At 43.3% G+C, this 14,858-nt stretch overlaps 1 long non-coding RNA gene across 1 annotated transcript; it reads left to right on the plus strand.

Moving 5' to 3' along the window:
* Positions 1–5,456: 5,456 nt before the first annotated feature.
* LOC131013617 (uncharacterized) lies at positions 5,457–8,957 on the plus strand. Its single transcript, XR_009097751.1, has 3 exons — positions 5,457–6,284; positions 8,217–8,279; positions 8,795–8,957. It is a non-coding gene; the product is annotated as an uncharacterized LOC131013617 (long non-coding RNA).
* Positions 8,958–14,858: the final 5,901 nt, after the last annotated feature.

Here is a 14,858-nt window from a genome sequence, read left to right on the forward strand (position 1 = left end):
CTTAGATGCGTTAAGAATGCATGATCACTGTTACGAGAAAAACAATAGAAGCTAGAAACTCAGTTATATTTCACTATAGCCATGGTGAATAGCTAAGAAAGAGGAAGAGAATCCAATGAAAGCAGTGCGAGCGGAGTGCCACGCACGAATCACTGATGCAGGCATAGTTCTTCATTCAGGTTGTTCATGCGAGACGAAGCACCTAATCGACTATTGCCTTATTCGATGATAGTTTAAGTATGATATTGCTTATAGCGATGAGTGCGACTTATGTAATCAGTTAGCTAATCCCTAATAAGCTGAGACTCGCTTCTAGCCTCGATTATCACTAGCTATGGCTTAAGGATAACCTTCATGATTCATGTATGAACTTCAGAGTTAGACTTACAAGGGGTCAAAATGCTTTGTATATAATGTTATAATATTATGATTAAAGCTATCAGCTTATAGTTTCAGATATTCGGAACCATTCTACTTACAGTACCAGGGCTAGAACAAAACATGGCCTCACCACCCATACAACCAGAACATAGAATAGAAGAACTATTCTTATGACATAGTCCTCATTGATACTAATTTTCCATGAATATATAGTGACCTTATTGGTCTTTCGTGGCAAGTCGTTCCGTTATGTTCTATTTATATGTTCGCTTAAGTTTTAGCAGGAGCAGAACTCGATGAGTTAAGGAGTAACTATAAAAATGATAGTATGTCCTTATTGCGTTTTAATGCGCTGACAACTTGTGTTTTGACTCATTAGAATGCCACCGAAACGAGGGCGTCCGAGAGGAGGGGGAAGGATTCCCCGGAATGATGAGAGAGGCCCAGAAGCAAGACTAGAACCTGAAATAGTACAACCACCTGTTCAGCCAGAACGACGGATTGAAGAATTATTCTTACGACAGAACCCACCTACCTTCAACGGGACAGGAGATCCGGCAGAAGCTGAAACTTGGGTTCGCGCTATTGAACGCATTTTCAACTTCCTGCGTTGCACCGACCAAGAACGTCTGACTTGTATGTCCTTTCAGTTGACTGGGTCAGCTGATTTCTGGTGGGAAGCAAGGATGAAAACGATGACAGCAGAGCAGTTAGAAAACCTGACTTGGGAACAATTCAAAGCCGGTATATATGACAAGTATATACCCAAGAGCTACCGCAAGAAAAAGGAGGCTGAATTTTACAATCTAAAACAAGGGAAGATGTCGGTAACTCAATACGACAGGATGTTCTGCGATATGTCTAGATATGCGCCGGAACAAGTTGACACATATGAGAAGATGGCTGAAAAATTTTGTGCCGGACTGAGGCACGAGATTAGGATGGCTTTGGCAAGCCACGGAGGATTGTCTTACACTGAGTCGCTCAGCCGAGCGTTAGACATTGAGGCAGCCATGCCTGGAGAAAGACTTGCAATTGTACCTGCGCCAGCACCTCCACAGGATCAAAATCATAATCAGAATTTTAACGGAAAAAGGAGATGGGACAACAGTAAACCGAACCAAGGCGAGAAGAGGCCATGGCAGGGACGGGTCTTCCAGTCACAGGGCTATGGAGGCCAGAGTGCACCGAAACAGATGGGAAATAACCAACAGAGAGCCCCACATTGCCCCAAATGTAACAAAAGTCATGTGGGAATCTGTAAGGCCGGCAGTGATAGTTGCTATATCTGCAACCAGAAGGGGCACTATGCAAACCGGTGCCCGAATAAGCAACACGGGACGGGTTCAAGGCCGAACCTACCTATCCAGGCTCCGCATCTGCGAGCAATCCAAGCTCTGTCCCAACCATACCCAGGGCAGCAACCACAGTATCAGCAGCCACAGCAGCACCAACAGCTACCGTACCAACCACAACCTCAACAACCGTATCAGCAACAGGCTCGCCAACAATAGAAACAACATGAAGAGCCTCGTCATGCTAGAGCCTATGCTATGAGGCAGAAGCAGCCCGAAAACAACTAGGGAAACCTGGCAGGTATGGGCATGCTACTCAATACTCCTGTTGTACTTCTATTTGATACGGGCGCATCGCATACTATCATTTCAAGTACATGTGTCGACACCTTAAAACTTAAAATGGAAAAAGCTGATCAGGAGTTGAGTATATCATCACCTATAGGAGGGATGACGACAGTAGATCATGTGTGCTTGAACCTAGAACTGAACATAGGGTCACTCAAGATTGTAGTGAACAGCTCGTATGTTATACCGATGGGAGATGTGGACATAATCCTAGGAATGGACTGGCTAGCCGAGAACTATGCCACCATCCTTTGTAACGAAAGACGGATATCATTCCGATCCCCAGGAAGGGAGCCGTCACATTTCCACGGAATTAGTATGGGAAGAAGAAAGATGATCATCTCCGCCCTCCAAGCAACGAAAATGATGAATAAGGGATACCCAGCTTACCTCGTATACTTGCACGGAGAACTGGGAACTGAAAGGAGCATAGAAGATGTAGCAATTGTACGGGACTTTTCAGATGTATTTCCAGAGATTCTGCCAGGGCCACCACCGGACAGACCAATTGAGTTTACCATTGATTTGGAGCTCGGGGCAGCTCCCATTTCGAAGGCACCATACCGAATGGCTCCTAAAGAGTTGGAAGAACTCAAGATACAACTGCAAGAACTTTTGGATCTTGGATTCATTAGGCCAAGTGTATCACCTTGGGGTGCACCCGTACTTTTCGTGAAGAAAAAGGATGGCACATTGCGAATGTGCATAGACTATAGAGAACTGAACAAAGTGACACTCAAGAACAAATATCCTTTACCAAGGATAGATGACCTCTTCGACCAGCTCAAGGGAGCAAGCGTGTTCTCGAAGATTGATTTGCGGTCTGGTTATCACCAGCTGAAGATTCGACTAGAAGACGTACCTAAGACGGCGTTTCGAACTAGGTATGGCCACTACGAATTTGTAGTTGTGCCATTCGGGCTAACCAACGCGCCAGCCGTGTTCATGGACCTCATGAATCGAGTGTTCCATCCGTACTTAGACAAATTTGTCTTGGTATTCATAGATGACATCCTGATCTACTCGAAGAACGAGAAAGACCATGAGGAACATCTGAGAATTGTCCTAGAAACGTTGAGGACGGAGCGCCTTTATGCCAAATTCAGCAAGTGCGAGTTTTGGCTCAGCGAAGTCACATTTTTAGGCCATATTGTGTCGTCAGAAGGGATTAAAGTGGACCCTGAGAAAGTGCAAGCAGTGCGCGAATGGAGACCACCTACTAACCCTAATGAGATAAGAAGTTTCTTAGGATTGGCAGGTTACTACCGGAGGTTCATAGAGGGATTTTCCAAAATCGCAAGGCCAATGACGCAACTACTCAGGAAGGGGGTAAAATTTTCCTGGACAGATGAGTGCGAGAAGAGCTTCCAAGAACTCAAGGAAAAGTTAACTATGGCACCAGTGTTAGCCGTTCCAACAGCTGACAAGGAATACGTGATCTACACAGACGCGTTCAAAAATGGACTTGGTTGCGTGCTGATGCAAGAAGGAAGAGTGATAGCATATGCGTCACGACAGCTTAGGCCACATGAACTGAATTACCCGACTCATGATCTGGAGTTAGCTGCAGTGGTGCATGCGCTGAAGATTTGGAGGCACCACCTATATGGAGTTAGGTGTGAAATATTCACAGATCATAAAAGCCTGAAATTTTTTTTCGAGCAAAAGGACCTTAATATGAGACAAAGGAGATGGCTCGAACTAGTGAAGGATTATGACTGCGGTATTAACTACCACCCGGGTAAGGCCAATGTAGTAGCTGATGCATTGAGCCGTAAAACTCAATCTAGGTTGGGATGTCTCGTCACCCAAAAGAATGAGCTCATCAAAGAGTTTGGAAAAATGAGCATAGAAGTGGTTAAACCACCAGGGACGATAGCAAGCGTTGTTGCAACAATACCTAGCTTGAGAAAGATGATTGTAGAAGGACAAAGAAAAGATGAGAAAATGGAGAAGCTACGAGAAGCGGTAAGGAAAGAAGGCGTCAAGAATTATCAAGAAGCATCAGATAATGTTATCCTCTTTGAGGGAAGGATATGCATCCCCCAAGATGATGAACTTAAGGATAAAATCATGAGCGAAGCTCACGATACCCCTTATACTGCCCACCCGGGGAGCACTAAGATGTATCAAGATCTAAAGAAGCATTTTTGGTGGGAAGGCATGAAAAGAGACATAGCATCCTTTGTAGAGAGATGCTTAGCTTGCCAACAAGTGAAGGCCCTACACCAAAGGCCATATGGAAAGCTACAACCATTGGAAATCCCAGAATGGAAGTAGGAGCACATAGCAATGGATTTTGTGACCAGTTTGCCCAAGACAAGGAAAGGAAACACTGCCATTTGGGTAATAGTGGATCGACTCACAAAGTGTGCTCATTTTATACCAATTCCGATCACACACGGGTCAGACAAGCTAGCTCAGTTGTATGTTCGAGAGATTGTACGCTTACACGGCGTGCCCGTGTCGATCACTTCAGACCGAGACTCAAAATTTACTTCTAGATTTTGGATGAGCTTACAAAAGGAGTTAGGCACGAGGCTAAATTTCAGCACCGCTTTCCACCCGCAGACAGATGGGCAGTCGGAGAGGACAATTCAGACTCTCGAAGACATGTTGAGAACAGTGGTGTTAGACAGAGGTGGAAGTTGGGAATCAGTGTTGCCGCTGATTGAGTTTGCCTACAACAATAGCTACCAGGCGACCATTGACATGGCACCTTACGAGGCGTTGTATGGAAGAAAATGCAGATCACCACTTTACTGGGATGAAGTGGGTGAGAGAAAAATCCTAGGACCGGACACGGTCAGCGAGATGATTGAGATAGTCCGTCAAATCAGAGGGCGAATAAAGGAGGCGCAAGATAGACAGAAATCTTACGCTGATGCACGCCGAACCGAATTACAGTTTGAAATAGGAGACAAGGTCTTCCTAAAGGTATCTCCTACCAAGGGGATAACTAGGTTTGGTGTCAAGGGAAAACTTAGGCCCCGATTCGTAGGACCTTATGAGATTTTGGAGAGAATAGGCCCAGTAGCCTATAGGTTGGCGTTACCGCCAAGCTTTGGAAACGTTCACAATGTTTTCCACGTATCACAACTCAGAAAATACGTTTTCGATCCAAAGCACATAATCCACCAAGAAGAGATGATCATTTGCCCAGACTTGAGCTATGAAGAGAGACCAGAGGCCATTCTAGATCGAAAAGTACAACAACTCAGGAATAAGGCAATCACATCAGTGAAAGTCTTATGGAGACACCACGGACAAGAGGAAGCCACGTGGGAGCTTGAAGACAAAATGAAGGAGAAATACCCCGAACTGTTTTAGAAGAAATATGCAAATTTCGGGACGAAATTTTTGTTAAGAGGGGAAGTATGTAGTGACCCGCTCTTTTATATATTTTAAATCCAGTAATGAGTGTTTATTTTTGTTCATCAGTGAATGAAAACGGTTATTATCCTGATATGAATTCAGCTTATGATCCTGAATTCATATTATTAAAGCAGTCAATGATATTATTTCAGAGTTATAACTGACTTAGCAAAGTCACGTTAATTAATTAAGCGAGATGAGACTATCGATTCTATTATTTATAATTACTTAAGTCGTGGATTATTTCCGGCTTGTGAGGAGAATTAAATCTACGGATTTAATTTAGATTTATTTTACAGTCCATCGATGCTAGCAAGCAAGAAATCAAATATCGTGCGAGTATATATATATACGCTACATTAGTAAGAATTCAAGATTAGTATTTCATTAAGCGCGTTACTGTACTACAAGTTTATAATTCCCAAGAGGCAAGAGCTGTACTTCAGCCATATCCCACATTACTACACATCAAATGCAACACCATTCCTTGTTTAATACCATCAGCCGACAAGGAATCAATAAAGGAAAATCATTAAAGCAATAAAGGAAAATCATTAAGGTTAGTGGAAAGAAATAAGTGTGCTGCCACCATCCTTTATTCCCCACCTCTTCAACCACCAAAAGCCATGCTTTCCTCCCTCTACAGCCACCAACTTCACTCCTTATTATATCACCCACCAAATCCTTCTCTCTTTACGCATCAACAGCTTGAGGAAGTTGTCATAATTACTGCAAGATTCGAGAGGTAAGATTGACCTGATCCTCTCCAGTTTCTTCCTAAGTTCCTCCTGCATTGTTAAGCAAACAAAATACACGATTTGTTTTCAGCTATCTTCTCATTGAACTCAACATCACCGCAGCCAACCAAAAGCACAAACATTCAAGGTAATCATGCTATCCTAATATTCAATTCAGTTCACATCCATATCTTACATATCACAGTTCATCTGCATCAAATAGGGAAGATATGTCGTACAGTAGAGAGATCATAAGTTTCACAATCTGATGCACTCTAGAACAGCAAGTTATAAGCATCTTGAACTTAGTAAACACCCAACTATGCGATCATGAACAAGTGACAGATTACATAGGAGTAAACGAGCATAATTTGAGTTATGCAAAACAAGAAGATTTCACCTTGTCTAGTTCACGTTTTCGAATCGATAAAAAGGAAGAATGACTAGAGAACTTAGCTTTAGGATGAGTGGTACTGGACTGTCGGAGCTCTGCGACTCACGGCGACGGCGGCTCCGGAAGAGGCGACTGCCGGACTCTTGCTGTTAACAACAGCGGCTGGCGGCGCTTCCAGGCGGCGGCGTCGAGCGGTGAAGGGTAGAAGACTCCCGACCTCAGCGGCGAATCTCGCCGATTCTGGAGTGCAGCGGCACGGCGAAGCCGGCCTTCCAGTAGCAGCAGCGGCGTCGGGGCTCGGCGGAAATCGGGTGACAGCGGCGGCAGCATCGTGAATGGGGCAACGGCGCTGAATCGCCGGTCTTCCACAGACGGTGAGACGGCGGCAGAACCATGGCGGCAGCGCCTCGCCGTTGCCAGCAGAGGGAGATGGAGAGGCAGCTAGCGGTTGTGTCACCGCCGGAGGAAACGATGGAGGTGGTGACGTCGTGCTGGCCGGATTTGGTAGGCTGGGGACGAGTTCTCGACGAGAACCAAAAAAAAGATAGAGAGAGATCTGAAATTGAGAGGAAGGAATTGAAGAGAGGAGGAGGTGTCGGACTTTGGCGAGGTAGAAGCTGACTCGCCGGATTGTGGAGCGGCGATGGCGGGCGCCTCGGCTGGAGATGGATCGAGAGAGAGAGAGAACCGAAGGGAGAGAGAGCTCGACTGATATGAGAAAGAGAGAGAGTTTTCGACTGATTTGAGAGAAAAGGGGCTCGACTGATCTGGGAGTGAAAGAGAGAGAGAGAGTAATTCATTTGGGCCCTTGTTATTTTATTTAGTTGGGCCGATTCTTTCATTAAAGCCCAACTGCACCTTATTTTATATGGGTTGCTGTTTTATTTCATTTGGGCCACTTTTATTGATCTGAGCCCAGAATATCTTTTATTCAGTTGGGCCTTCTGTTATTTATTCAGATGGGCCTTTGTTATTTAATTCTGATTGGGCCTCTGATTTTATTTATATGAGCCGATTTTAATTACTGTTTGGGCCTCTGAATTTATTTATTTTACTCAGATGGGCTTTTATTACATTATTTCATTGGGCCGAATTTATTTAAATTGAAGCCCATCTATTTTATTTTAATTGGGCTGTTATATTATCTACGTTGGGCCTCCTTTGATTTATTTAATTGAGCCCAGCTAATCAAATAATTATTTATTGGGCCAAGATTTATTTAATTACTTGAGCCGATGAATTATTTCAATTGGGCCTCTCATGTTAATTATTCAAGCCCACTTTTACTTAATTATTAGGTTGCCTTATGTTGAGCCTTTTAATTATTTAATCTTATAACATTACTTATTCCTATTTATTAAGCCGATTAATTATGAGGTTATAAAGCGAATAAGCTGAAGTATTTATTTATTTTCTATTGACTACGAGGAGCGGGGTTTATTTAATTGACGGATTAGAACACCCCGAAGAGAACGGATTAATTTTTGTTAATTATCCGGCTTCATGAGACGAGACTTAGCTTTTGTTTAAATCCGATAGCCTGGATTAACAATAGAAATTCCCTGATTATTATCTCAGAATAATAGTTCATGCATACGAGATTCATGCATAGTTTAATTACGCATTCTCATTTAATTGAGAATTTTCCCTCGATTTGAAATCTTACGTTATTTTCTCGGATTAAAGGTCGAGCGCAAGAATAAGAGCTCGTCAAGGAGTCACTAATCTGTAGCAAAGCTTTGCTATCAGGTGGGTTACTTTCATATATATCAAATGAGTTTAATGTTATGTTTGAACAGTTATTTCATTGCAAAATCTTTGAACTGAAAATTATTTCAACTGTTGTCTTGCCATAAATGTTTCAATGTTTGGTATGATATCTATCTGATGTGGCTTTGCCAGTTATTATGAAATCGAATTCGGGTCCTGAGCAGTTGATAGCTATCCTGCCAGGGCTAGTGTACACCAGTGACCGTGAGTCATCTAGCGGGTTGGCCGGTCAAGTGTCCGTGAGAGGTGGCCACCTCTCCGGCACACAGTTCCAGATATGATAGATTACAAGAGAACTTAGTCTGCAGACGAACTTTAAGAATCACAAATGAATTTAGTAAGCTTGGGCCTTTTTAGCGAAAAACTCCCTTGCTGTACTGTTTATGATGGCATGACAATTTACAACTTTACGAAGCATGTTATATTTCATAGTAGGCATATGTGCCCACTGAGTACTTTTGTACTCAGCCCTGCATATATTTCTAAATGTGCAGGTTGAGAAGCTGCCGATGGTGATGAAGTGACGAGCGGGATTCTTTTGTCTTATTATGTATTAATGAACTCTAGGGTTACATGTCTTCATACATGTAATCAGAACCTTATTCCGCTGCGTACTCAGAAGTTTTATGTTATTTTGGATAAGTCGGAGTTATCCGAACTTACTAGTTATTTGAATCTATACGACTAAAACTCCGTTATATTATAAATATCCCTGTTGTTAACAATGATACTGCGATCCTTTCTTGTTTGATTATTCCCCTTTCTACCCCGCTTCTAATCTCCCTCCATTAGTCACGGTTTCCCCGGTTTAATTATCCTTAATTAGGATCGGTCGTGACATAATTTCAACTTAATGTAGCTTCACTATTTATAGTGTACTACACATGGTAGAGAATGTTACATTTTTCAATGTGGGATAATTTCAACTTAATGTAACTTCACTATTTATAGTGTACTACACATTGTAAAGAATCATATATTTTTCAATGTGGGATCACTCAACTTAAATAATATAATAACTTATAAATATATGTTGTGTTTTTCAACACTTGTAAGTTATTAAAATTTTAACAGTTGTAGGTTATTATATTATTTAAGATTTTTAAGTTGAGCAATTTCAAAATTATTAAAATTAAGTATATATATATGCAAAATTTAAAAAACACAACATTATATATTTATAAGTTTTTTTTTTTTGACATTTGGGGGAGGAGGAGCGGTGGGGTTTGATCCCTAGACCTTATAAGTTATAAGTTTTATATCTATAAGTTATAAGTTATATATTACACGAATATAAGTTAAATATTTATAAGTTAAGTTGAGTCATGAGTGATTCCACATTGAAAAATATTGTAGGATTCTTTACAATGTGTAGTACACTATAAATAGTGAAGCTACATTAAGTTGAAATTATCCCACATTGAAAAATGTAAGATTATCTACCATGAGTAGTACACTATAAATAGTGAAGCTACATTAAGTTGAAATTATCCCACATTGAAAAATGTAACATTCTCTACCATGTGTAGTACACTATAAATAGTGAACCTGCATTAAGTTCAAATTATCTCATACTTAAAAATGTAAGATTCTCTACCATGTGTAGTACAATATAAATAGTGAAGCTACATTTAGTTGAAATTATTCCACATTGAAAAATATAGGATATGAATTTGAATTAAAAAAATTGAAAATTCGACCCAAACCGGCGGTTCAGGGTCAAGATTTTCATGAACCTAAATCGGCTCTTCCAGTTTGGCGGTTCGGCCCAAAACCGACTCGAAAGTCAACGGTCCGGACCGAAATCGTTGACTTCTGGGCCGAACCGCCGGGCCCGATTAGCCCATGCCAGCCCTACCAAAAACTCCTTGCCATGGTGGCACATCCTAGTAGAGTCATAAGTGCAAGATAACCCCTTGCCACGGTGGCATGTGTTAAAAAAAACAAAAAAAATAGAGAGAGAAAATCTATCATTGGGTCGGAAGTTTCTCCCTGCTACGGTGGAGCAGCAAATACTGAAGCTTCTCTCTTTTTGTCACAATGGAGCCTCCCTGCCACAGTGAGTTATAAGTTCCGAAGTTTCTTTCTGGCCATGGTGGAGTCGTTAAGGCTAAACTTTTCCTCCGACATGGCGGAACCGTAAATGTTAAGTCCTTTCTTTAACATGGTGAAGCCATAAATGTCGAATGCTCCCCCTATCACAGTGAAGGCTATGAAAACATGATTTCTGTCAACAATAAAATATATTCATTACATTTTAATTGTTAACTAGGGAGAGTAGCTGATGAGGAGTGAATCCTACATCAGCCAATCAACTTTGAACTTTTAATATAATTTAAATATCCAAACAAACCCCCAATAAATAATATTTATAATTCAAGCTAAAAGAGGTTTTACGACACCAAGAGGAGAAATCGGGCTTGGGTGCCTATGATCACGTCATAGAAAATGAATAAGAGGAGCTAAAATGTATTGCCCTAACTTGAAAGCCAAAACTTGGTCATACAACTTGCTATGGTGGCAAAACACCTAAACTTTGAAAAGGCAAAAAGCCTCTATGAGCTGGCGCCACGGTGGCATCCTCGATTTAGTGCCACGGTGGCACTAAATCCAATGTTAAGAAAGATCTGGCAAAAGATCCTCAAATAAGAAAATAGCCGTGTGTCTAAGAGAAATATGTTAAGAATTTAGAGCATAAGTATCATGGTGGCATTTTCTTGAAAGTTACAAGATTATAGAAAAAAAAAAGGATGGGTTTCACTAAGTTTTTTTTAAAAAAGGATGGGTTTCACTAAGTGCCATGGTGGCACCTTTCCGAAAAAAGCTAAGACTAAGAAAAGTGAAGGACTGGACCCAAGTGCCACAGTGGCATCCATAAAACGTCTAGCCCATAAAGTTAAGAAAACCCACTAGATCTTGGGCGCGCCACCTTCATAATGTCAGGAGGGAACTTTAATTCTGTATATTTTGGGATGACTTATACTATTTTCTCTACAGGATCAAGAATCAGGATCACCTTCGCACCTCGACAAAGGCTGCAGAATCAGTTGTAAGAGAGATATATAGAGGTAGTTGATTATGACGGGGAATTAGGAGTACACGCAGAGCACGTGAAGAATCGATTTTACTTATTTACCCATTTTGTAATTTTCTCGTATAATTAGAAGGATCATCGTCATTTGTAACACAATATATCTTCATCCGCAAAATTAATACAAGTTAAATTCTCTATTTTCTGTGGTGTGATACTAAGGTTTTAGCTCTGTTCTTCTTCTTATTCATATTTTACCTTAGCTCACCAGGATCTACGGTTGATTCATCATCTTGTTGGATGAATTCATGGTCCTGAGTTCGAATCTCAAACGTAGCAAAAAATTATTTTTCGCGATTCATATCTTTATACAATGAATTCATACGTGTTCTACATAAAATTCATACATTTTTCCTAGTTCTTATTTTTTATTTTAAGAGGTGCTCTCACGGTAGCCTTTCATATATATGCTGAAATAGAAATTTTATTAGAAATAAAAAAAGAAAGACAAGAGTCAAAACAAAAGCAGTCTTAAACACCCGCGAGAAACCACGGGTAAACGAAAACAAACACCCAAACTATGAGAAAATATTTAGAGATTCATCCTCATCCAAAGAGTCGTCGTCATCCAACATATCTCCCCATCTTTTAGAAACCACCGCCGACATAGCTCGAGCAGCGTCTGAAGAAGAATGAATCACAAAATTTTGTAGAATCGCACCTCCATCCTGAGCATGTTGGACTTTATTCAAGAACTCCACTGGCACAATATGTGCTCCTGCGCCCTGCAAAACGGCACCATCCGCACGACTCTTACTCATATCCATACCATTTTTAATTATACGCCGGAGCCGGTGCTTTATAGAGGAATCGGAAACCCTCCCCTTCTTGGTAGAACCCTTTGGACGCCCACGGCCGCGAGGTATGGGAGAATCCTCCATCATCGCCTTTCCTGGCATCACCACCAAAGCTAGATCCGATTGCGGGACCTGAAGCATAGTCTCCGCAGAGGAAGACGACCCAAGTTGGACCTGAGGGATTGTCTCCTTTCCTGGCGTCACAGTCAAAGCCATGTCTGTATTGCTACAATGCAGAGTGACAATATCAACCCGTGTATCTGACACTATAGTATTTTCCACCGGATGTCGGGTAGTGTCATTCATCACCGGAACAATCTCCATACCAACAGACTTGTCCGCCCTGTTATCACCAACCGAGTGCTCAGAGACAACCTCATTATCCAACTGAACCTCAGCATCCAACGACTCCAGAGCAGCAAAGGGGTTGTGAAGGTCCACCTCCACCTGCGCAGCATCCGCTCCAAGATTTAGGGAACCAACGACTTCCTTCCTTGTTGAATCCGGGAAGGTGTCCATCTCGTCATCCCCAAGAGCAGAGTCACGAATCGAGGGGGTCAGGATTCCACCCTTCTCATAAACAACCATCTCAAGAGAAGCCTCAGAGCAGGCCTGTTTACGATCCACTTGTTTCCAGTTGGAGCGATGTTGCTGAACAGGGGCTGGGTCGGTACCTTTGCCAGCTGACTGACCCTCAGTATCATTCCTCCCCTCTTTAGATTTCCTGCAAGAGGTAGTAGCATGGCCAACAACACAGCAAGAGTGACAATAATATGGGAGGTCTTCATATCTGAATTCGAGAACAAAAACCCGATCCCCACATTTGACATCAAAACAATCAGGCACAGCCTTGGAGACATCCATCTCAACCAAAATACGCGCAAAATGACCCACAGAAGCCTGAGCAGATAAACCATCAATAACAATTGGTGCCCCTACGTGTCTAGCAATACCAGAAAGCACCTCCGGATGCCAATACTCGTGTGGTAAATTAAAAACACGAATCCAAACTTGTGCTTTAGTGGATGAATCCTTATATGGATCAAAATTTGGGACCCATGTCCGCAAATGCAAGATGCCCGGACATAATTTCCATGTATTTTTAGCGAAAGCCAGTGCCATATCTTGCGCAGAGGAGAATTTCAGGGTGAAGTAACCTTTACCCAGAGGAATAATTTCCCAAGATAAATCCGGCTTCCATAACTGCTGTAACTCGACATGCAAATCAGCAGCAAAACGAGGACGATCCCCCTTGCGAAGGATAATCCGGCCATGCAGGGCATGAGAGAATGATCGCACTTGTCGTTGATGGAACCCTTCCGAAATGATAAGACAGGGTTTATCGTTCACCAAAGAAGGCTGAAGAACCGTGAAGTCATAGGCAGGAACATCAGCTTGCCGACTTGCCTTCGTCTGTTTGAGAGTATCCGCAAAAGATCGACTGGATTGATGTGCTTTAGATTGACCATTCCCGACGAACTGTTCCAGTGGCAGCATAGCCGAGGTCGGCCCCCCAAGCCGAAGAGTAGACACCTTCGGAGCAGACGGGGCGGCCATCGCAGGGTTTGGTAGAGTAGTAAAAGATTGAGGCTGCTTAGATTGTTTGTTGAAGATCCGCTCCGCAGGCAACGCACCAGCAGGCGGAGCAGCAACACCCGAACTTCGATCCAGAGAAGCGGTCTCGGAGTGCTCTCCTACAACCACGGAGTAACGAGGAGTATTTTGGAGAAAATTGTTAGAGACGACCGGCAGATTGAGCGCCCCTCTGTCGCCCTGTGAACTGAGTCCACCGGAAACCAAAGACAGCGGCGGGAACCAACCAACGCTCGAGGAGCCATTGCCGCCGTTCGACGCCATCGGACGGACGGATCAGCAGCTGGAACCGGTGAAGGACGCGCTCCACGCGATCCGCCGCTGCTTGAGTAGCAAGCACCAGCGGGCGGCCGCCGCCGGCTTCACCTGCTGGAGCTCCGGCAGTCGCGACCTCTGCCGCCCCTGAAACCCCCTGCCGCCACTCCTGCTACCTCAGCAGCTCGCTGGTGGTGCCGCGGACCGATGCAGAGAAGTGGTTGCAGCTGCGACTTCGGTCGATTTCCAGCAGCGAGCACGGCGGAAAATCGGGCTGCAGATCCCCTTTGACGGTCAACGGGATCGTGCAAATTCCAGACGGAACGTGCTGGACTGCTGCTTCTCGGAGGAATGAGTCCGGTGACGGGGTGGCGAGGCACAGATCGCACGGCTGGGGCGAGGGCGGCGCGCGGTGGGGGCGGCGACCTCGATTGCTGTTACAGACTGGTTTCTCGACCTCGCGCGCGGTGGCAGCGGCGCTAGACCTCGCGGTGCCAGAGGCCCGATCTGGTTTGTCGACCTCGATTGCTGGTACCCCCAACCTCGCGCGCGGTGGCAGCGGCGCGATCTGGTTTCTCCAAAAAATTTCCGAAAAAATGCTACAGTAGCATTATTCGTCAAAGGAGAAAGTCTACAGTCCCGTCAAATGCTGTTCCCCCAAGGTGGCAACCATACATTTCGTAGCCTTTCATATATATATGAGGTAGGTTCTAGTGAGATTGTTATTTTTTGTGAGATCGTGAGACTAATTAATGAATAAGCCAGTATATAGTGTTGAATTCAAACCCAAGTAAAAAATTTAGTAAAATTTTCGCTCCCTCC

The sequence above is a fragment of the Salvia miltiorrhiza genome, chromosome 2 (genome assembly GCF_028751815.1).
Source record: "Salvia miltiorrhiza cultivar Shanhuang (shh) chromosome 2, IMPLAD_Smil_shh, whole genome shotgun sequence".
NCBI classification, from domain to species: domain Eukaryota; kingdom Viridiplantae; phylum Streptophyta; class Magnoliopsida; order Lamiales; family Lamiaceae; genus Salvia; species Salvia miltiorrhiza.